Consider the following 23,197-nt stretch of genomic DNA (forward strand, 5'->3'; position numbering starts at 1 on the left):
TGGATGAGAATCATTGCCTGTGGCAGCCACGTGGCATTTAGCCTGTACAGGCTTTTCTTCCTGGAACCCCCAGCAAGTTATTAAGATTTAAAGGCTTTGGTTTCCTCATTTGCACCTCGGGGGTATTAATCATACCTATTATATCAATTTGTCATGAGGATTGAATGAGGGAAAGCCTTTAGCACAGTGGGCACACGGCACACACTAAATGAATGTCAGCTACTGGCAATAATATCTCATCTTCCAAATCTAAAGGCCCTGAAGGGAAGACATCATTTCTTCTATTATATTTCCCACAGCGTCTTGCCTTGTACTTAACACCCGGCTCTCGATAACTTTCATCTGAATTAAAAGAAGTGTCAATCTCTCAGTCATCAGATTCTTACAAATTCAGATGAGAGCTGACCAGTGGTTCAGCGAGTGTGTTTTTACTGTCTTAAATCACTTAAAAAATGTTTTGCTTTTCTGGTTACAAAAGAAGTAGCAGCTGCTCATGGGCAGAGACAGTGAGGTTAAGAGGGCAGGTGTCAGAGCCAGACTGCCTGGGTGTGTGTTCCTCCCTCACCAGCCTGCACCCCTCTGCCCACAGAGTAATTGGTGTGTGTGAAAATTCAATAAGTTAAGACACAAACCACATGCAGCAGGGCCTAGCACATAATATGTGCTCGATAAAGCGTGATCCATGTTGAATACAATAAAAACCAGCCAAGAGATCACTCATTCTCAGGACCCTGTGATAATTGCTAATAAATGCTTATTGAAGGTGTGCTCTGGGATTAACACAGTGTTAGGTGTAGTCAGGCATCATGAGTAGCCTAGTTATTGAACCCTTGCTGCCAGCAGGCACTGTACCCACTGCTTTGCACAAAATATCTCATTTAGTTCACACAACATTGTGTGGGGAAAGGCAATGTTATTCCCTTTTTATGAGTTGAAAAAACAAGATCCATCAGGTTAGGTAACTTTCCAAGTTCATATAAACAGTAAGTGATGGAGCTGAGATTCAAATGCGGCTCTCTTTGGTTCCAAAGTTAATCTTTATGCCACCCTACCCTGAGAAGCCTGATATAAAATCAAGACCAGGCAGCCGGTATGAAAGAGATGTGTGATCTAAGTGAAGTGGGAGAGTTGGAGGAGTATCAGAAAATGTGATTGTATGGGTCTATGCCTTTTCTCCTCCCTTGTGCTCAGTTCTAACAGGGGAGGCTGACAGGACACACAGCAATCTCCCTCTCAGTTTAGGAGAGCCGTCCTAAGAATAGGGCTGGCTCTTAAAGGCACGAGAGGACAGTTTTAAAAAAAAGCAGACAGTTAATGATGAACTGCGTTCCATGCTATGACTGTAACTTCTGTTTAGCCCTCAGATTCCTTCTTAACACAGTGATTTAGATTTGAGAGCAAAGCTGGCACAGGAAATGAAACCTAACTTGCACAGTGCTGCATATTAAGCAGGGACACAAGCAGCCCAGGTGGCTTTTTCCAAGACTTCATTGTGCTCCTGCATGTTTGGGCCAGATTCTTTGTGTCATATCTCACCGAGTTTATGCTGCAGTGGAATCTCAGGCTAGATATTTTCTCTTTAATATCTGGTTCCCTGTAGTCACCACTTCTGTATAAAAACACCATGGTGTGTTAGTTCTTGTTTCTCAAGTGTAATTTGGAGTCAAGTGGAACAGATAAACAATGTCAATGAAAATATCTTCTGTAGACACTGATGGGACTTATCTGTCTTGAAATGAGGAGATAAAGGATGCATAAATGTTTAATTTTTCTTTGCATCTTAATGTAACCACTGAACGCCCTTGGTCCTCGAGCAAATTAATCGTCACGAAATGAGAGTAAATGACACACAGTCTGTACTGAGCCGTTGTCTGTTGGATCAGCCACCCCTCGGCACAGTGGCACATGAGAGGCGGGTCTCCAGCAGGGCTGCTGGAACAGCTGTGCTGGGTGAAGTGTATTAGAAGCTTCCTCGGAAAACTCAGAGGAACGGCAATGGTCTTGTAGCTTGAGGTTGATTCTTGGCATGTTTGTCAGGTGAATTTTCCCTCTCCCTGTAGAGAAGGTCCAGAGAAAGTCCTAATATGAGATTGGCTTCCCCACACATTCCTTACTGTGTGAGCTTTACAAGTTATAGCCTCTCTGAGCTTTATTGACTTCATTCACAAAATATAGTTGTGGCTAGTAGTTTTATATATGTTAGTGTTAATCACTCAGTCATGTCCAACTGTTTGCAACCCCATGGCCTGTAGCCTGCCAGGCTCCTCTGTCCATGGAATGCTCCAGGTAAGAATACTGGCATGGGTAGCCATTCCCAACTCCAGGGGATCTTCTCGATCCAGGGATTGAACCTGGGTCTCCTGCTTTGCAGGCAGATTCTTTACCATCTGAGCCACCCATACATAATTTTAAAAATTTCTAGTTGTGGTGAGATACACATAACAGAAAATTTACCAAGCTAGCCATTTTAAAGTACACAGTTCAGGAAGCTAATTATATGATATAATAATTATATTTCAGTATAATTATAATGTTACCAGTATTTTTATTTTATCTTATTGCATTTTTTGTCGAATGAAAGATTCATTAAATTCTATACTGCTTTACAATTTTCATGTTTCAAACACATAGTTTCATCTAGTCCCATAATAACCTTTTTTTCTCCCTGTGCTTATATTGTCCTCTTCCCTTCCCTCTCTCAACCACTAGTTTGTTTTCTATCTGTGAGTCTGCTTCCTTTTTGTTTTATTTACTAGTTTGTTGCATTTTTTAGAATCTAGATATAAGTGATACCATGTAATATCTGTCTCATTTATCTCACTTAGCATAGTGCCCTCTAAGTCCATCCATGTTGCTGCAAATGGCAAAATTTAAATCTTTTTATGGTTGAGTAATATTCCATTATATATATATATATATATACATCACATCTTTTAAAAATTTTTATTAATTTTATTTTTGGTTGTGCTGTGTCTTGGTTGCTTTGTGTGGGGTTACTTTTCATTGCAGTTCACAAGCTTCTCAATGTGGTGGCTTCTCTTGTTGCAGAGCACAGGCTCTCGGCAAGCAGGCGTCAGTAGTTGTGGTGCTCGCGCTTAGTTGCTCAAAGGCATGTGGAATCTTCTTGAACCAGGGATGAAACCCGTGTCCCCTGCAGTGGCAGGCAGATTTCTATCCACTGCGCCACCAGGGAAGTCCCCATACCACATCTTCTTTATCCATTCATCTGTTGACGGACACTTAGGTTGCTCCCATACTTTGGCAGTTATAAATAATACAGTGCTACCAATATTACCACCACTCGCCTAGAATTGTGGTGAGGATCAAATGAGAAAAGAAGAAGTGAAGATGCTTCCTTACTAAAAAGTGCTTTGCAGGTATCAGTTGCTGTTGTTAGTGTGACCCCATCCTCTCTCTGGGCTCAGTTTCCCCATCAGGGACTTGAACTCAGATGCCTTTGGCTCAACATTCTGTGCAAACATTACTTCTACCCAGCCGAGCTTTCCATGTCCATAGGGAGTCAACCTTAAACTAAAAGCTGAGTTTTCTCTAACAGAGCATCAACATTATCATGCACATGGAGGTTTTGTGGCTTTTCTTGTCACCCTGTGCTAGAAGCCATTGATTAAAAATCTGCTTGGCTTGCCAGTGACCCGATACGCCTATGTCTGTATTTCTAGATCTGTATCTACATCTATATCTAGGTCTGTTTTTCTATCTATGTCCATATCTGTCTTCTATTTATTCAGAAATATTTATCCCACACCTTCTAATTGCTTGGACACTGTCTGAGGTGCCCCTGGGGGTTAAGCAGGAACCAGAGAGACAAATTCCCTCCCCTCACTGAGCCTACCTTTCAGTGGGGAAGGCAGATGATCACCCGGTAGATATATAATAGATGCTGTAAAGTGTTGGGCCAGGAGTGGAGGGTGACAGGGGCTTCTCCTTTAGATGGAGTGGCCAGAGGAGGTCTCTAAAGAGGCGACTTTGGAGCAGAGACCAGAAGCCACTAGAAGGTGTGGGGAGCAGCAGATAGGCTTGGAGGGAAGAACTTCCCACAGAGACCCGGAGGTTTCTCCTTGGCCTGGACAGCCTGGACTGTGGTTGAGCCAGTGGTAGCACCCATGCAGAAGGACTCAGGGCAGCTTCTCTTTTCCTTGAGTTTCCATAGATGAGAGTATTTCCAGTGCTTGCAGCTCTGTGTCAGGGAATTCTGAAGCTTCTCTGAGCAGCTGGGAATCAATGCTGGGAGAACTGAAAATCATATTGGTCCTTTTGCTTAATTTTAGCCTATGAATATGCCTCACCTTGAGCCCTGCTCCTCAGAGGCCAAGAGGGCACACAGCCCCTGCTGGACACTGAATTCCTGCAGCCCCACTTTGAAACAATTTGGGGTTCCAAGAGCTGCTGATAAAGCTTGAGGATGTCAAATTCCTTCAAAACAGGGCTGTTAAATTTGGTAAAGAGGGGACAACCCTGTTAGTATGGAGGAGAGGAAATAAAAATTTATTGAGGCTTTCTGATAATCTAGAAGTATCTGAATGATCATATTCATTTACAATTTCTGGGGGCATTCCTTATGACTCAGCTAGTTAAGAATCAGCCTGCAATGCAGGAGACCTATGTTTGATCCCTGGGTTGGGAAGATCCCCTGGAGAAGGGAATGGCTACCCACTCCAGTATTCTGGCCTGGAGAATTTTATTTTGCATTTGTTCAGGTATGGATCTAGCTGCTTTAATGGAGGACAAAATAACAGAGACTTCATTGAAGGTGAAGGAAGTTATTTTCTCAAGTCTGAGCAAGCAGGTAGATCTGGAGCGTAGATCTGGAGCAGAGCAGCACTGTTCCTTCACATCAACCCCAGCACCTGGACTCCTCGTCCACAGGGCCAAAGGTGACTCACACCCCCTCTATTATTGTGTTTCAGCTAACAAGAAGGAGGAAAAGAGTGAGGACACATCCCCTGGTTTTAAGGGTGTGACCTCGGAGTTGTGAACATTACTTTCTCTTATAGTTTGTTGGCCATAGTGTTGCCAGATTTAGGCAACAAAAATAAAGGATAACCAGTTAAACTTGAATGTCAGATAGACAATCAATACTTTTTTTTGTTCTAGTTTGGCATCATTATACTAAAACAACTATTGGACTTTTAATTTGGGACATACTTATAGTAAAAAAATTACTGCTTGTCACTCTGACTTGCAAATTTAACTGGGCATCCTGTATTTTACCTCACAACCTAATTGGCTAGCACCTAATGACATGGACACATCTAGTTTCAGGGGAGTCTGGGAAACAGTTCTTAGGTGGGTGGTAGTGTGTACTGCTTGGGGTTTTGATTACTTAAAGGAAGAAGGGGAGAATGGATATTGGGGACAACTAGCAGCTTTGCCAAAACTTATCTGGTCTCCATTCATTCAGTCTATTAATATTTATTAAGCATCTACTATACGACAAGTATTGGATAAACAATGTAGACAAGACTGCTGCTGTCATGGAGCTTTTATTTTAGTGGAAGAGACAGATTGTAGCAATTGATACACATGTAGAATTTTAAGTAGTAATAAATGTTCTGGGGGAAAAAAGGAAGCAAAGAAGTTTTTAGAGTCTGCTAGGAAAGCAGACATGAATTTGAACAAACTCTGGGAGATAGTGAAGTTCAGAGAAGCCTGACATGCTTCAGTCCACTGGGTCGCAGAGTTGGACACAATTTAGCGACTGAAGGACAACAATAATGGAAGTTGTAATTGGTGGCGGGTGTGGTGTGGGTCTGGGAAAGCTTCTCTGGAGAAAAGACATTTGAGTAGACACCCAAATGAAGTGAGGAAAAAAGTCTGTGAAATAGGAATAACATGCAAATCAGAGGGACCATCTATTTTTCAGGAACTAGAAGGTGGCCCATGTGGCTGGCGTGGAGAGATCAAGGGAGAGAGTGTAAGGGAAGCAGGCAAGAGTGGGCTTTGAAGACCACAGCAAAGAGTTAAAGAATTTTTAAAAATTATTATTATTTTGGCTACAAGGGGAGGCATGTAGGACATTAGTTCCCAACCAGGGATTGAACCTGAGCCCCTTGCAGGGGAACTTGGAGCCCTAACCACTGGACCACCAGGGAATTCCCTCATGACTAAGAGTTTTTTAAATTCTAGGAATGATGAGATGTCATCAGAGGGTTTTGAATAAGACAGTTAATATGACTTAATTTACATTTCAAAAAGATCGCTGTGCTTGCTGGGTAGATAGTGTAGCTATAGGAAGTAAAAGTGAAAGGAAAGAGATAAATTAGGTGACTGTTGCACTGTATTGTGGTAGGACAGGGCCTTAGGAATTGGAGGAGTGAGAAACTGGGATTCAGGATGTATATGAAACACCTACCAATGTCACCCTCATTGTACAGATGATGGAAGCTCAGGAAGTCAAACATGAGGATAGTTGCCCCTCTGCTCGGAGGGGCTGGGGAGTGCATTGCAACTGCTGCTTCGAGAGGTTGCAGGAATCATTCAGCCTTTGGTTTTTGATGCTGCAGCAGGAGCCAGAGGGAGGAGAACCAGGAATGAAGAGGACTTCTTTCTCCCTTTCCTCCTATGCCAGTTCTTCCCAAGCGTTGATTCTCTCTGGTACTCTGGATCTGAGGTAGTCTTATTTGTTACTGGCTTCATTAGAACAAAATCTTGTCTCATTTTTTGAGAGGAAAAGTAAAGAATTTACTCTTGTAATTTGGCAGCCATGGCACCAAAAGCAATGTAAGCTGTAGAAAGAGGGACTGTTTTATTTTTTTGTGGTCCTTGCTGCTTCAGGGTTGTAGAGGAAAGCAGCTTTGGACCAACCACACCTGCTCTGAATCTCATTTACTAGCTGAGCCTTGGTTTTTTCATGTGTGGAGTGGGACCATGCACAGCTGCCTCACATAATTGCTGAGAGCCTTGCAAGAGAAAATATGCCTAAAACCAGTACAACCAATGTGATTTGTGGTTGGGTGACCATTTTGGGTCCAGCTCGCTCTTAGCAATGTTCTTTTCTTTATGGTTCTACCAGCTCCCTTACTGACCCTAATCTTTTTGTCACTCCTCGTCCCCTTCCCTTGCTGCTTCTCTCCTGTCGTGATGTTTTGTGCCCTGCATATGTAGCTGAGCTGAAGAGTGGAATGAAAGGCAGAGGGAAAATGCTGGGATGAGGGGGCTCAGGAAATGCAAAGTCCCTTTCATTAATCTGTTCTCTGGAACTGGAATCTGAACTTTCATTTAAGTCAAGTGAAAGACATGTTCTCACTTAGTCCAGAGGCACACTGCTGATGAGAAACAAATTAGAAATGCAAGTTTTTCTCCCAAGTGCTGTAAAGATGTGTGTTGCTGGTGGAGCTGGGCTTTCCCTGTGGGTCAGTTCAACTTTTCTCCAAGTGAATATGCAGATGGAAAGGATCCCTGCTTCTCATGAGGCTGTCAGAGCCTGGTATCAAAATTTGAAAAGGATATTTGAAGTCCTGTTTGTTTGAATCATGAAGAAACACACTGCAAGATGTCTGTCTGCTGGTGGGGAGGGAAGAGGGTCAGGGAGCAGACCTTTCTGCAGCAGATTTTAGAAGTGGATCAGCTGGCCAGAGTGATGGGTTACCTTGGATGGGAAGACTCAGAAAGCTGTGGAGTCATAGTGGGAAGAACCCTTAGAAACTTAGAGGCACTGGTCTTTTTACAGGTAAGGCTATTGAAACCCAGAGACGGGCATTTCTTGCCCCAAATCACACATCCAGGGGATATTTCCAACCTAGAGATCGAACCCAGGTTTCCCACATTGCAGGCAGATTTTTTACCATCTGAGTCACTAGGGAAGTTCAAAAGTAAAGCATGAAAGAACTTTGGTGAGCTTTAGGGTCAGAGAGAGTTTGGTTCAAATCCTGGATGTATCACTATATTCCTTGGGTAAGTTACTTAATTTTCTAAAGGTTCAATTTTCTTGCTTGTCAAATGGTGCTAGTCATAATTCCTACTTCACAGAGTATTTGAGGATTAACAGGAAAATCCACGTAAAATAGCGCTTAGTGCTAAGTAAATACTTCTGTTTGTAGTGTTGATGATATATTTTGAGGTCTGAGGAACTGACAGCAGGAAACTTGTTAACTTGAAAGGCCTCTGGGGGTGTGGTGGGTTGAATTGTGTTACTCCAAAAGATATCTTCAAGTAGAAACTCCCTGAAGATATCTTCAGTAGACGTGAGCGTATTTGGAAATAAGATCTTTGTAGATGTAATCAAGTTAAGATGAGGGTCATACTGGATGATGGTGGGCCCTCATCCAATAGCTAGTGTCTATAAGGAGAAATCTATACATAGGCACACAGGGAGAACTCTGTGTGAACACAGGCAGAGATTGCAGTGATGCCACAAACCAAGGAATGTCAAGGGTTAATAGCAACCACCAGAAACCAGAAGAGGCCAAGATGCATTCTTCCCTAGAATGTTTGGAGGGAGCATAGCCCTGCCAGCACCTTGGTTTTGGACTTTGAGCCTTTAGAACTGTGAATTTATGTTGCTTTAAGCCTCCCAGTTTGTGGTAATTTGTTGTGATATCCCTAGAAAAGAGAGGGTATCAGTATTGAGGGAAGTGTTTTGGGCTCCTATTTAAGAATTCAGGGTTAGGCTTGTTAGCCATAGAACACTCATTTCTATATTTTCAATCCATTGAGTAATAACCTCCCCCCCCCCAAAAAAAAGAGATCATGGGTTTTTGCCTACTGACTTAGTGATGCTGGAGGTGTGTATGTGTGTGTGTGTTGGGGGGTGGTATTGGTGGGGACACAAGTTCTGAGATTAATGAGAACATTCATGGTGATGACTGGATACTCAGGGTCACAGAACGCCACAGATACACTCAGAAGGGGCAGGAGGGGACACAGTAGGACTGAGGGCAAGGGCTGCTGCATTTCATCTGTCCCAGTGTCTTTCCTCCCCCTTCTCTGTCATAGGAATACAGGTAGTTGTCTTGTTGGGCTGAGATGCGGGGAATTTGGAACTGACCTAGGAAATTGTTGAACTTTATCAGTCCATGGTGAATCCCTTTTCCTTCATGTCAGGTGTGGACCAGGAGAGAATTGCCAGGGAGATGCTGTGTGCCTATGCAACTTCCCAGAGACAGACAGGTGGTCTCTGTCTCAGTTAATTTTTCCACAGGATGTTCCTGAAAGATGTAGAAGTCCTTTTTCAGCATAGAATCCCTCCGTCCCTCTTGGCTTCGGGATTGGTCCTGCATTTCCGTCAGACATCCCTTCTCTGCCTCTCCTACTCTACACTCTGACAGTATCATTTTGAGTAACTCAGGTTCTCCTCTGCTTTCTCCAACCAGAAGGGAAGGTATTCACAGACAGGAATGATAAACTAGGTTCACTGCTCACGCATAACTACTACAGGAAGACTAGAATTCGTCTTGAAAGAAGAGATAACACATTATAAGGATGTATACAGTTTTCAGAGCTCCTATGACAAGGGTGAAGGGTCGCATGGGTGGAGGTGGATGCGACAGAGGGATTGTATCCTCGTTGACTGAGGACTCCTGTAGGAGCCTAGACTATTTGGACTGCTGAACTTCTGACTCTGTCAGTGCCATTTTGGTCTTGACCTGCTTATTTATTCCTTGATTGGGCTATGCTAGGTCTTAGTTGCCGTGAATAGGATCTTTAGTTGCAGGATACAGGATCTTTAGTGGTGGCATGTGGTATCTTTTAGTTGTGGCACTTGAACTCTTATTTGTGGCATGTGGGATCTGGTTCAAGCGAGGAGTCTTAGCTTGAAGTCAAGACAGAGAAGTCCCTGTCTTGACTCTTGAGCAAGGAGAAAGAGGGTTGATTCATTACACTTCCTAGGTCACTGGCTCATTGGTGGGAAAGGTTTTTGTTTGTTTGTTTTGAGTTAATGTGTAGGGGAGGTAGGAGGAGAGGGTGGATGATCAAAGAGAGAATAGCAAGAGGCAGCCCAGTGGCAGAGTAGGAATCAGAGTAGGCAGCAAGAAGAGAATCCTCTCTGCCCTGGGCTTTGAGGACTGCTTCCCTCACCACGCAATGAACCAGTTGTGAGCTGTTATCACCCATGAGAAATCTCCTACAGGTAATTCCATTCGTATGAAATAACCAGAATAGGTACGCCAGAAGAGATAGAAAGCAGGTGAGTGCTTGCCAGAGGCCGGGGAGAGGGGGGACTGGAGGGTGACTGTGTACTAGGGTTTCCTTTTAGGATGATAAAGATGGCAGTAGGGTGATAAAAAACCAGGGTCTGGAACTAGTGATTGTGCACCTTGTGAGTGTACTAAATGCCACTGAATTGTGCAACTTAAAATGTAAGTTTTATGTTACATGAATTTCCATCAAAACCCAGAAGCTGAAAATAAATAGCATGCCCCGCTCAAGTCCCTTTAAACCACACTGATGCTGTGGAGGTGGCCTCTGGAAAGATAAAGACTGGTGTGGCCTGGTAGAATTCCGTGTACTGAGTGTTGAGGGAGTGTGGGGGTCCTGACTCTTTCACCTGCCTCTGTCCAAGCCCCTCTTTGGAGGACCCATGGGGTTGCCGAGAAGTTAAGAGCATGAGCTTTCAGCATGGGCTTTAATCTACGTGTGAATTTTAGCCTAGCCACTGCTAACAGTGTGAATCTTGGTGTTATAGGACCTCTTTGAGCCTTGGCTTCCTCACTTGTAAAATGGAGGTGACAATCTACCTCATAGGGTTTTTGTTAGCATGAACAACGTGTGTAAAGCATCTAACACAATGCAGGGTGCATGATTACTACTCAAGAAACAGTAGTGGCTGTTAGGGTAATAACAAACTCTATTATCTGTGGTATCTATCTGAGCTCAGTACTGACTGCCAAGATAAACAGGTAGCAAGAGGTTTTGTCTTCAGCTAAGTCCTCCAAACAGAGTCCCAAACCGCAACAGCCCACTTGCAGGATGAGGAGAAAAGAGACTCAGCAACAGTGGGGGGGATGTTATTGTCTTAGCTGTGGTTTTGAAGGGGTTGGATAAATAGCATCCTTCTTCCTTGCTTGAACCAATAGAAAAATTAGACAAAACCTAAGGAGAGAGGTGACCCAAATACCACCTTTATCCCAATCAGACAGATTTTGGAGATTAAAGACTTCTTATTGCTGGACAACAGAGTGTGACTTCTCCCCTTTTACAGACAAAGCTCGATCATTGCAGAGCTGCCCAAACTGGGGCCTGACCTACCAAAAACAAACAGGACAGAACAGAGGGCTGGGCTGGTTGTAGTGAAAGAGGCTGCTTCCCAAACCCACTGATCAGGGCAAACCCTCCTCCTTGAGGCCAGGAGTGCTGCCCTGGAAAGTGAAAGTGAAAGGCATTCAGTCATGTCCAACTCTTTGCAGCCCCATGGACTATACAGTCCATGGAATTCTCTAGGCCAGAATATTGGAGTGGGTGGCCTTTCCCTTCTCCAGGGGATCTTCCCTATCCAGGGATCGAACCTAGGTCTCCTGCATTGCAGGTGGATTCTTTACCAGCTGAGCCATAAGGGAAGCCCAAGAATACTGGAGTGGGTAGCCTATCCCTTTTGCAGTGGATCTTCCCAACCCAGGAATAGAACCAGGGTCTCCTGCATCACAGGCAGATTCTTCACCAACTGAGCTATCAGGGAAGCCAAATGGGAGAAGAATGAGAGGCTCAGAGATGGCTTAATATTGGATTGGTATAGGACGCAGGAGTTGTCTCCATGGCCAGGTGGGGACTGCCCTGTGTCTGGATGGCTCTCCGCCTCTTTCCCCATGAGGTCTGACATGGTCACAGGCATTCCAGAGCTGGTGCCTCCTTTCTTTATGTTTAACAAGGAGTCTTCATAACAAAAAGAAATAGAATAGCAAAAACGAAACCAAAAAACCCAAGGAATAAAAAAGACAAAACCTGAAAACAACCTCATTTTGTCCAACATTTGGGGAGTAGTAAGTTATAAAATATCCATTCAACAGAATGCAAAGAAGTCATTTAAAAAGGCTGTTTACAAAGAGTTTGTGATCTGTGGGAATTATATGATAATGGCAAGTGAAAAATACATGATACAGAATTGTACATATAGTATGAACTCAGCTATATGAAAACCTCCCTAAGACTATACATAGAAAAACTTAAGAATTGAGAGGGAACTTTAGAAATATTAGCAGTGGTTGTCTTTCTGTTTAGCTTTTGATTTTTCTATAGTTTTATAGTTTTCTGTAATAAGCATGTAATTTCTTTTGTAATGGAAAAAATCAACTTTATTTAAAAAAAAAACTGTTTTCAGAATGGTGTGGGTTACATATTATCAGTCAAAGCAATAATTTAGAATTTCATAGAGTCATAAGATTTCACAATGCTAATGCTACAAAAGGACCTGAAGGATTTTCCTAGTTTACGGATTTAAAATATTTTTGGGGGGTCACAGATTCCTTTGAAGATCTCCTGGAAACTGTGACTTCTCTCCTTAGAGCATTTCACATATAAACATACTGTCACATAAGTTGCTTTTAATTTCAAGGTACAGAAGCCCTGTTAAGAGTAGTTTAATCAGTGGAGGAAATTTACTGGTTTATGTAATTAAAAGCTTTAGAGGTATCAGATGAAGCTCGATCCAGCACTTCAACAGTTTCACCAAGACTCATTTCTTCTGTCTCCTGCGATGTCAGCTTTATCCCATGGCTGGTTCCCTGTGGGTTCCAGTATGGCTGGCAGAAGCTCCTGGCATTTCATATTGTAAGTAATATTTATTTATTTGGCTGTGTCAGATCTTAGTTGCGGCATGCGGGGATCTTTATGGGTTCTCTCTAGTTGTGTCTCATGAGCTCAGTTGCCCTGCAGCATGTGCGATCTTAATCTCCAGACCAGGGACTGAACCCATGTCCCCTGCATTGCAGGGCAGATTCTTAATCACTGGACCACCAGGGAAGCCCCCTGGCACTTCATTCTTAATTGTATATGTCTAGCAGGAAAGAGTGTCTGTTTCAGCTTTCCCAATAAAAGTCACAAAATTTGACCTGGTCATAAGTTTTAGTCATATGCTCATCTCCAAACCAATACCTTGGACAGGAAATAGCACTGATTGTTTTAGCGAGGTCACTTGCTCTGCTGTAGTGCCAATATGGAGTTAGTATTCCTAGGACTACATTACTCCTCCAAATAAAAACTGGGCACATGAATGTTACTTATACACATGACCTACAGCATATAATTTGGGCTTCTCCTTAACTCTCCAAAGCTTGCCCACGTACCCCAGATAAGAATTCCTGGTCTAATGCAATCCTCTTATTTTAGAGGTGGGAACTCAGGGACCCAGAAAGAGGTCAGATGCTCCACGCCGTGCAGCTGCCTCACTGTCTGTCTGCTCCTTATCTCTGCACCAAGTTCCCTCCAACTTCACGTGCAGTAGTAGGTCAGACATGAAGAGGTAATAAGTAGGACCCTTGTCAAATCCTCTGGCTCCTTTAAGACCTAGGACAGATGTGTTTTGATGAAGAGACAGGGAAGACCTTAGTTGAGGGGAATAAAGGGTCCAGAGTGGAAGGGTGGCTGTACTGAGACATGGGCTGCATTGAGGTCCCCATCCAAGACAGCCTGAAAGGGAAATGATAACAGCGACGAGAGAGTCGGAATGATTTTATTATTCATGCCTGTATCTTAAAGATAATCATCGTAATTTCCCTTCTAAAAAGTCTGCTTGCTCAGAGAAACGGCTGTATTCTAAGAAGCACTTGTTTATGAAACATGCAGTAATTGGATTGGAATGTGAGTTATTAAACTGTATGTGGGGTGGCACTTCTTGCCAGGTGTTTAATGATTATGTTCAAATGTGGAGGGCCGGTCTGCTGACTGGAAATATAATACTCCCAGGGGGAAACTGTTTAACTCTGGGTCAGGACATGAGTGGCTTTCACAGACATCTAAAATAGCCAGACTGAAGAGTTTCTTACAAATCACTTGGTTCAGTTGCCTTGTTTTAGAGACAGGGAAACTGATTCTCAGTGTGTGAAAACACACTTGTTGAACGCTGTACAGTGATCACACGGACAATTAATTGCTCTTTCACTTGGTTTATCATCATATGCCTGTATCCCTGGTGGTAGAAGTCATGGCTTGGCTTCTCAGTGACCATTTCCTTGTCCTTCTACCTCGAGAGATTGGAAAGCTAACTCATCTTTCTTGCAGCTAGGATTCCAGATGCAAGATAAGTTCCCCCAATTCATTGCCCTTTCATGGGGTCTGTCTGCAGCCATAGTTGTTGAGAGTCAGGGTGGTGGAGATGTGTTAAGAGGCAGTTGCAGTGACTGGACTCAGCATCCCAGTCGGTAGTCACTGGCCTCCAGGGACTTTAGGGGCAGGAATGGCAGCAGGTGGGATTGCAGCTATGGAAGCATGTCATTGAGCTCCCTAGTCCCTTGGAGATCCCCTGACTTCTACCCCTTCTAGCCTTCCAGTCCTTTTTTTAACTTTTGAATAACTAAATCCCTGTATTAAACCTCTTTCTGCTTGACATATCCAGAGTGGCTTTGGTTTCCTGCACTAATTTGACACATTCCTCTGTGTTAGTAAAAATCACCCTTATGGGAGGTAATAGTCTTTCTCCTGTGAATCCTGATCTTAAGTTTCCTTTGTCCTGTATATAGAATATAGCCCCATTCATGTCATCCTAGAATCTTAAGTTCAAGAAACCCAAGACTAACCTTATTATTTTCCCTCTCAAGCTTTCTCTTCCTATAGACTCCCCTTTGTCCATTTTCATCCCTATTTCCTCTCAGTAACTCAGTTTGGAGGTAGCTTCATCTTTCCTTCGACTGCTCTCATGTATTGATAATTGTCAGATCTTATTGATTTTGTTTTCTTTATTAGTTGGGACTGTTGGTTTTAAGTGATTCAGTTATATTGGATTAATGAACAGAGAGAATGTAATAACCTGTATAACTGAAAAGACCAGCATCAGGTGTGGTTAGATCCAGGGGCTCAGAAAAGGCCATCAAGACTTGTTCCATCTCTCTTTCTTCAGGCTCTGCTTTCCACCAGTCTCTCTCCAGTGGTGGGATGGCAGGGGGCCTGATAGCTCTAGGTTTACATAATCTTTACATTAAACTTTGTGTCATTTATCTTTTCCATTATTTCCAGAAAAAGTTTTAGAAGGAGTCTTTTTAAGTAAAATTGGATCAGACACTTATTGAATTGTATCCTCTCCCCCAAAGAAATGTTAAGTCCTGATCTTCAGAATGTGATGTTATTTGGAAAGAATTTTGTTGTAGATATAATTGGTTAAGGTATGATGAGGTTATATGGGAGTAGGGTGGGCTAGTAATCCAGTGTGACTGGTATCCTTAGAAGGAGAGAAGCGAGAGAGACACAGACTGGGTAGCTTAAACACAGAAATTACTTTTCTCATAGTTCTGGAGTTTAAAGATCCAAGATTAAGGTGTTAGCCGGGGAAGGAAAGGGTGGGACAAACTGAGAGAGTAGTAGTTGAAATATATTACCACGTGTAAAATAGATAGCTAATGGGAGGTTACTGTTTAACACCAAGAGCTCAGCCTGGTGCTCTGTGACAACCTAAAGGGGTGGAATAGTGGGGGTGGGAAGGAGGTTTAAGAGGGAGAGGACATGTGTATACCTGTGGCTGATTCATGTTGTTGTATGGCAGAAACCAACACAACATTGTAAAGCAATTATCCTCAAATTAAAAAAAAAAGATTAAGGTGTTGCAGGTTTGGTTTCTCCTAAGGCCTCCCTCCTGGGCTTGCAGATGGCTTGCTTCTCACTGTGTCCTTATATGGCCTTTTCTCTACGCTCATGCATCCCTACTGTCTCTTCCTTTTCTTATAAGGACAACTGTCCTATTGAATTAGAGAGCTATCCTAATAGCCTCATTTAACTTAGTTATTTCTTTGAAGCCCATCTCCAAATATGGATATGTGGTTTAGGGGCCACCCGTATGACCTCACTAAACCTTTACCTCTTTAAAAGGCCCTGTCTCCAAGCATGGTTACATTCTGAGGTGATGGGGGTTCAGACTTCACCATTTGGATTTTGGGGTGAACATGCTTCAGTCCATAATAGCTCTTAAAGCTGTTTTATTTCATTGATATTCATGTGTTTATTTTTAACTCCCCTAAAAGTTGATAAGCTCCTTGGAGGCAAGAAGTGTACCTTGCCTGTATCCTTTTTATCTTGCATAGAGTTTAATATACTTCTTGAATTTAATAAATGCTCAGAACCTTTGTAGAATGAATGAATGGATGGGATATAAAGTAATTCTTGATTAGCAAGAATTTCTCATCCTGAACTTTTGGTATAAAAAAGCTATAAGTGCAGATGGCGTTGGAGCTGATGTCTAAGACCCAGGCTCTTTCTCAGCTCTGTCACTTTTCTAGCTGCAATCTTGAACAGGTCAGTCATCTGGGCCTCAGTTTCCTCATCTGTAAAACAGGAATAATAATGCTTTCCTGTTTCTACAAGGTTGATTATGAGTATTAATGAAATAGGTTAGTCATTCAGAAAACATCTGGGGGCACCTACTGTATACCAGGCCCTGCTGTAGGCATGTGGGATGCAGTGGTACACAAGCTAGGTCCTCATGGTTCTGCTGGGGGGACAGGTGATTAACAAGATCACCAGTGCAGAAAATAATTTCAGAATGTGCCCATTTCTACGTAGGGATGTCACAGTGAAGGCTTATTTCCTAGGAAGTATAGTCTCCCTGGGGAGATGACATTTGAGCCAAGATGTGAATAACGAGTGTCTCTTCCCTGGGGAAGTGCATTTTAGGCAGAGTGAGGAACGGAGGTCATGATGGGGGAGGGAGAGAGTGTGAATGCCCACGTGAGCCAGCAGAGTAATGAAATTTAAAATGTGAGGCTCAGTCAATGTGCAAGGCCTTCTGGGCATCACAGGAAGACCTGTGGAGTTGGGATTTTGTCTCTGACTCAACCACATGTACAGTTGGGCCATGACTTAGACCATGTGTGACCTTTGGCACATCATTGTCTCAAGTGGCTCCCTTCTTCTCCCTGCCCTGCTTGGCTGGCAGCACCACAATTCCTAACCCCAACCTCATCTGCTTTATGCTTAAACTTCTGTTACTTAAGCATCGTTGGGTGTGCATGGGCTTCTTATTACTGCTCACTCTGAAAGCTGCCGATGCCAAGGTCTTTAAGATAATGGTTGTGAATGCTGGAAGGTCATTGCTGAGAGAGCTGAGAGAGTCATGGAACTGTCAGGAAAATGGAGCCCCACTTCTCGTTATCTGTGATGAAGGAAGGAAGAAGTCCCGGGGCAGTTTTACCAAGTCTGAGTTTAGGAGACAACAAGGGTTGAGCTAAAAACCTTCCTGGGTGATGCTTTGGCTGCTGGAAGTTTGAAACATTCACCTTCTGTCTGTGTTTCTAACTACTCCCTCTGTGTCTATGGTTGGACTCTTGGTCTCTGCTTCTTTCTGTCTCTCTCTTGTTGTTCTCTGTCGCTTTCATCCCTGATTGATTTGCCTCATTGGAATAAAGTTCTGTTCCACAAGTGTGGTTCCATAAGTGAAACTCTGGGGCATATCACATGAAACAGCTAGTGGTGACTTTTCACCCCCCAAAGCAGGTTATCAATTATGAATGACTAGGCAAATCAGAGATCAAAAGAGTTGTTTCCCCCAATGAATTAGTGGATTTTAGAATGAGAGGAGATGAAATAGAGCTAGTAGGCATTTTTAAAAGAGGAGGCTGAGGGGTTTGGAGCTGGGGGTTTGAAACTCAGGACTGTGGAGACGTCTTGCTCTGGTGTCAGAGTTTTGGACAGCCTGAGTACAAAGCCAGGGGTGGGGGGAGAGTGGACAGCAGTGTGCGCTGGGATGGCCGGGAAGCCTCGGTACTGGGCAGGCTAGCAAGCCAGTGGGTGTGAGTGGCCTCGGCAGTCTGGAGGGCTGGTAAGAACCTCCCATCTGCTGTTGGGACTGTTCTCTGTACCCCAGCTCCCTCAGCCAGGCTCCCCAAGTGGAGTGGGAGTTGTGATTTTCAGAGGAGTGATGCGGGAAGATTCTCTGGACATCCCCAGGAAGAAACATTTTTCTCAAGATGTTACCTTTGCCGTTGTTTACTCTGGGGAGAATGTGACAGTTGTTGTGGTTGTTCCCTGTCTCTGCCCCTATCTCTCTCTGTCTCTGTTTTTGTCAGCCTCTGTCTCTGTATCTGTCTCTCTCACATGTACACCCTGCACAGTGGTTTTTAGTTCTCAGCATAACCGGAAACCCACTTTCTCAGCTACAGAGATAGAAAATCTTGTGGAAGCACGTTGGGTTAATTAATGAGGGAAAGTTATTAGTGACTTTAACTTTTATAGCTAATCGAACCCATGCATGCCCCCTTCAGTGGAAGCGTGGAGTCTTAACCAGTGGAGTGCCAGGGAAGTCCCTAGAAGTGAATTATTTAGAAGTTACTAAATAATACAGAGTCAATGTAGAAAAATCAGAAAATAGATAAAAAGAAAATAAAATTTACTCAGTCTATAAGGAATTTCTTTTTTATGAAATACTACTTTTTGAAATTGAAAAAGTGATCTATGAACTGTAAAAAAACATTCAAACACTTCAGAAGAGCATGAAATAGAGTAAGTTGCCCTCTCAGTGGACTCCCAGAAAAAGAAAATTCTAGACAGAAAGCCCATAAATTTACTATGATTGTTCAAGTGTGTATCTTTGTGTATATGAACTTAAAAAATACCCCACAGAAATAAGAATATAATGTACCTACTATTTTGCATCTTATTTTTTTACTTAAGACATTTTGGGCTCATTTTCTTGACAGTACATACAGATGAATTGTTTAATACAGCATATATTCCTTAGTTACCACATGCAATTATGGATACCATGCTAAGTTGTGAATAACATATTATAAAACAAAGAGAAGCAAAAACAAAACAAAACAAAAAATGGACACTCAGCACTGCTGGGAAATTGTACTTCATTATTCAAGAATCTGTCACATTTATGCTATCTTTGTGGAAGAATTTGACAAATTAATTAATTAGTCTTTTCTCTAACCTAAGCACTCTGACCACAGAATCCCTCCTGCACTCTGCCTTCTGTCTTCAATGTCAGCAGAGCCACAACCCACAATCCTCTGTGGCATTCAGACTCAGCCATCTGTTCAAGGGGCAGGAGGTGAGCAGAACTGCTTCCCTGGGGCCTCAATGGTGTTGGTCCGAAGAGCAGGTGTTTAGGGAATGGGCTGTGCTTGCTATAGTTCTGAACACTGATGGACAATGGTGACCATGTGTTCTCCAAGGAATTTATTTTTTTCTGACATGTGAGATCTTCTAAAATGTGGGGGCCAGAATAGGGACCCTTTTTGCCTATCTCTGGGCAGTACTGTACACTGGTGTGACCATGCTGCTGCTGCTGCTGCTAAGTTGCTTCAGTCGTTAAAATGTTGAATTACATCTATACAATTGGTAATAGATGCTGCTCTGAGACCGACCTGACCCTCCCCAAGACTCTTGCCACCCCAGCCCTCCTTAAAGACCACCTCCCTGTCTTCCCCATGATCCACAACTAAAAGATTAGTGCTAAACACTTTGCTGACAAAGCTATGGTTTTTCCTGTAGTCATGTATGGATGTGAGAGTTGGACTATAAAGAAGGCTGAGCACCGAAGAATTGATGCTTTTGAACTGTGGAGAAGACTCTCGAGAGTCCCTTGGACAGCAAGGAGATCAAACCAGTCAATTCTAAAGGAAATCAACTCTGAATATTCATTGTAAGGACTGATGCTGAAGCTGAAATTCCAATACTTTGTCCACCTGATGCGAAGAGTCAACTTATTAGAAAAGACCCTGATGCTGGGAAAGATTGAAGGCAGGAGGAGAAGAGGACAGAGGATGAGACGGTTGGATGGCATCACCAACTCAATGGACATGAGTTTGAGCAAGCTTCGGGAGATGGCGAAGAACGGGAAGCCTGGTGTGCTGCAGTCCATGGGGTCGCAAAGAGTTGGACATGACTGAGTGACTGAACAAAAACATATTGAACATAAAGCACATACTATTCTGCATCTTATTTATTTATTTTTTTGGCTTAAGACATTTTGACCATCTTTTCATAACAGTACATAGGGAACACTCCTTTAGAGCTGTTGCCTGTACTTGTTCTGATTGGGTGATAGATGAGCCAATCACATTGTTAGATATAAATAAATAATCAGTGAAAACTTTGCTTTGCTTCTGTAGAGTCAGGCTTTTCAAAGAGAGACCAGTGATGATGGGAACAAGTGGATTCCATAGGAAGACAAAGCCAAGGTAATGGCTGGGATGCTACAGGTAACCTCCGTTTGACCAGAGGGCACACTGTGGCCACCTTAACCACTTTGTTCTTCCCAGAACAAACATCTTTGGCAGGAACCTGGGAACAAGGCAAACTGGAGTCATGAAGGGTAGTTAATGACTAATTAACCTAAGGCTGTCACTGGATCATCAAAAAAGCAAGAGAGTTCCAGAAAAACATCTATTTCTGCTTTATTGACTATGCCAAAGCCTTCGACTCTGTGGATCACAATTAACTGTGGAAAATTCTGAAAGAGATGGGAATTTCTTCCCATCTCAGGCAGGCCACCTGACCTGCCTCTTGAGAAACCTGTATGCAGGTCAGGAAGCAACAGTTAGAACTGGACATGGAACAACAGACTGGTTCCAGATAGGAAAAGGAGTACGTCAAGACTGTATGTTGTCACCCTGCTTATATAACTTATATGCAGAGTACATCATGAGAAACGATGGGCTGGATGAAGCACAAGCTGGAATCAAGATTGCCAGGAGAAATATCATAACCTCAGATATGCAGATGACACCACCCTTATGGCAGAAAGCAATGAAGAACAGTAGAGCCTTTTGATGAAAGTGAACGAGGAGAGTGAAAAAGTTGGCTTAAAGCTCAACATTCAGAAAACTAAGATCATGGCATTTGGTCCCATCACTTCATGGCAAATAGATGGAGAAACAGTGGAAACAGTGGTGGACTTTATTTTTTTTGGCTCCAAAATCACTGCAGATTGTGACTGCAGCCTTGAAATTTAAAAGGTGGTTACTTCTTGGAAGGAAAGTTATGACCAACCTAGACAGCACATTAGTAATTAGCCTCCAACTAATAAAAAAAAAAAAAAAAAAACAGAGACATTACTTTGCCAACAAAGGTCCGTCTAGTCAAGCATATGGTTTTTCCAGTAGTCATGTATGGATGTGAGAGTTGGACTATAAAGAAAGCTAAGTGCCAAGGAATTTATGCTTTTGAACTGTGGTGTTGGAGAAGACTCTTGAGAGTCCCTTGGACTGCAAGGAGATCCAACCAGTCCATCCTAAAGGAAATCAGTCCTGGGTGTTCATTGGAAGGACTGATGCTGAAGCTGAAATGCCAATACTTTGGCCACCTGATGCGAAGAGTTGACTTATTTGAAAAGACCTTGATGTTGGGAAGGATTGAAGGCAGGAGGAGAAGGGGACAACAGAGGATGAGATGGTTGGGTGGCATCACCGACTCAATGGACATGAGTTTGGGTGAACTCTGGGAGTTGTTGATGGACAGGGAGGCCTGGTGAGCTGTGGTTCATGGGGTCACAAAGAGTTGGACACAACTAAGTGACTGAACTGACTGATACTGATGCTTAGGATCTTAAAAACGTCCTGCCTGAGACCAAGAGTAGAACATTTATAAAGACATGAAGTTGATGCCAATTTTTCCTTATTTGTCTGCAACTCAAGTAAATAAGCCCTGCTTTCTTTTTTGAGAAAACTGTCATTTGGTAGGTTGAATTTAATTGGATAGGTTTGGTGAAAGGAGAGAAAGTTTTTTTTCTCTGTCCCTTCTTCTAAGTAATATTCCACTGTGTGTATGTGTGTGTGTGTGTGTGTGTGTGTATCTCACATCTTATTTACTCATTCATCTATTGATGGACACTGGGTTGCTTCCCTATCTTAGTTATTGTAAATAATGCTGCAATGAACATAGAGGTGCATATAACTTTTCTAATTAGTGTTTTCATTTTCTTCAGATAAATACCCAGGAGTGAAATTGCTGGGCCCTATGGTAGTTCTCGGAGAAGGCAATGGCACCCCACACCAGTACTCTTGCCTGGAAAATCCCATGGATGGAGGAGCGTGGTAGGCTGCAGTCCATGGGGTTGCTAAGAGTTGGACACGAATGAGCGACTTCCCTTTCACTTTTCACTTTCATGCATTAGAAAAGGAAATGGCAACTCACTCCAGTGTTCTTACCTGGAGAATCCCAGGGACGGAGGAGCCTGGTGGGCTTCTGTCTATGGGGTTGCACAGAGTCGGACACGACTGAAGCGACTTAGCAGTAGCATGGTACTTCTATGTTTAATTTTTTTGAGGAACTCCCATACTGCTTTCCATAGTGACTGCACCAATTTACATTCCCATGAACAATGCATGAGGGCTCCCTTTTCTCCACATCCTTGCCAACATGTTTATTTAGATGCTCTGCCCATTTTTAAAATGAGGTTTTATTTTTGATGTTGAGTTGTATGAGTTCTTTGTGTATTTTGAATATTAACTTCTTATAGATATGTTATTTGCAAATATCTTCTCCTATTCAGTAGGTAGCCTTTTCATTTTGTTGGTTTCCCTGGACTCTGGGAGTTGGTGATGGACAGGGAGGCCTGGCATGCTGTGGTTCATGGGGTCACAAAGAGTTGGACACGACTGAGCAACTGAACTGGACTGAACTGGTTTTGCAAAAGCTTTTTAGTTTGATATAGAACCTTTTGTTTATTTTTGCTTTTGTTTCCCTTATGTGAGGAGACATATTAAAAAAATCACTAAAACTGATGTCAAAGAGCATCCTATGTTTTTTTCTAATTTCTTCTACTAAATACCTTCTTGAATATCCTCTGAACTCTTAAAAGCTCCACAGAAATAATCTCTAGGCTGAATAGCAGGCTTAATTGTTGGGCACCTCTGACTTAATGGATTTTCCAGACTATGGGACAGATAATGGTCATTGCCACAGGCTTCTGGTATGAGCATCTAAAAGCAGATGGACAACACAATGAATATAACCAATATTTTGTAATAACTATGAATGGAATGTAACATTTAAAACTTGTGAATCACTATGTTGTACACCTAAAACTTATCTAATATTGTATACTGGCTATACCTCAATGAAAAATAAACAACAAAATCTAACTTCAGAAAAC

At 42.7% G+C, this 23,197-nt stretch overlaps 1 non-coding gene across 1 annotated transcript; it reads left to right on the forward strand.

Moving 5' to 3' along the window:
* Positions 1-1,152: 1,152 nt before the first annotated feature.
* Positions 1,153-1,292, forward strand: LOC122701172. The gene has a single exon (XR_006343009.1).
* The last annotated feature ends 21,905 nt before the right edge of the window (positions 1,293-23,197 follow it).

The sequence above is a fragment of the Cervus elaphus genome, chromosome 9, assembly GCF_910594005.1.
Source record: "Cervus elaphus chromosome 9, mCerEla1.1, whole genome shotgun sequence".
NCBI lineage: Eukaryota > Metazoa > Chordata > Mammalia > Artiodactyla > Cervidae > Cervus > Cervus elaphus.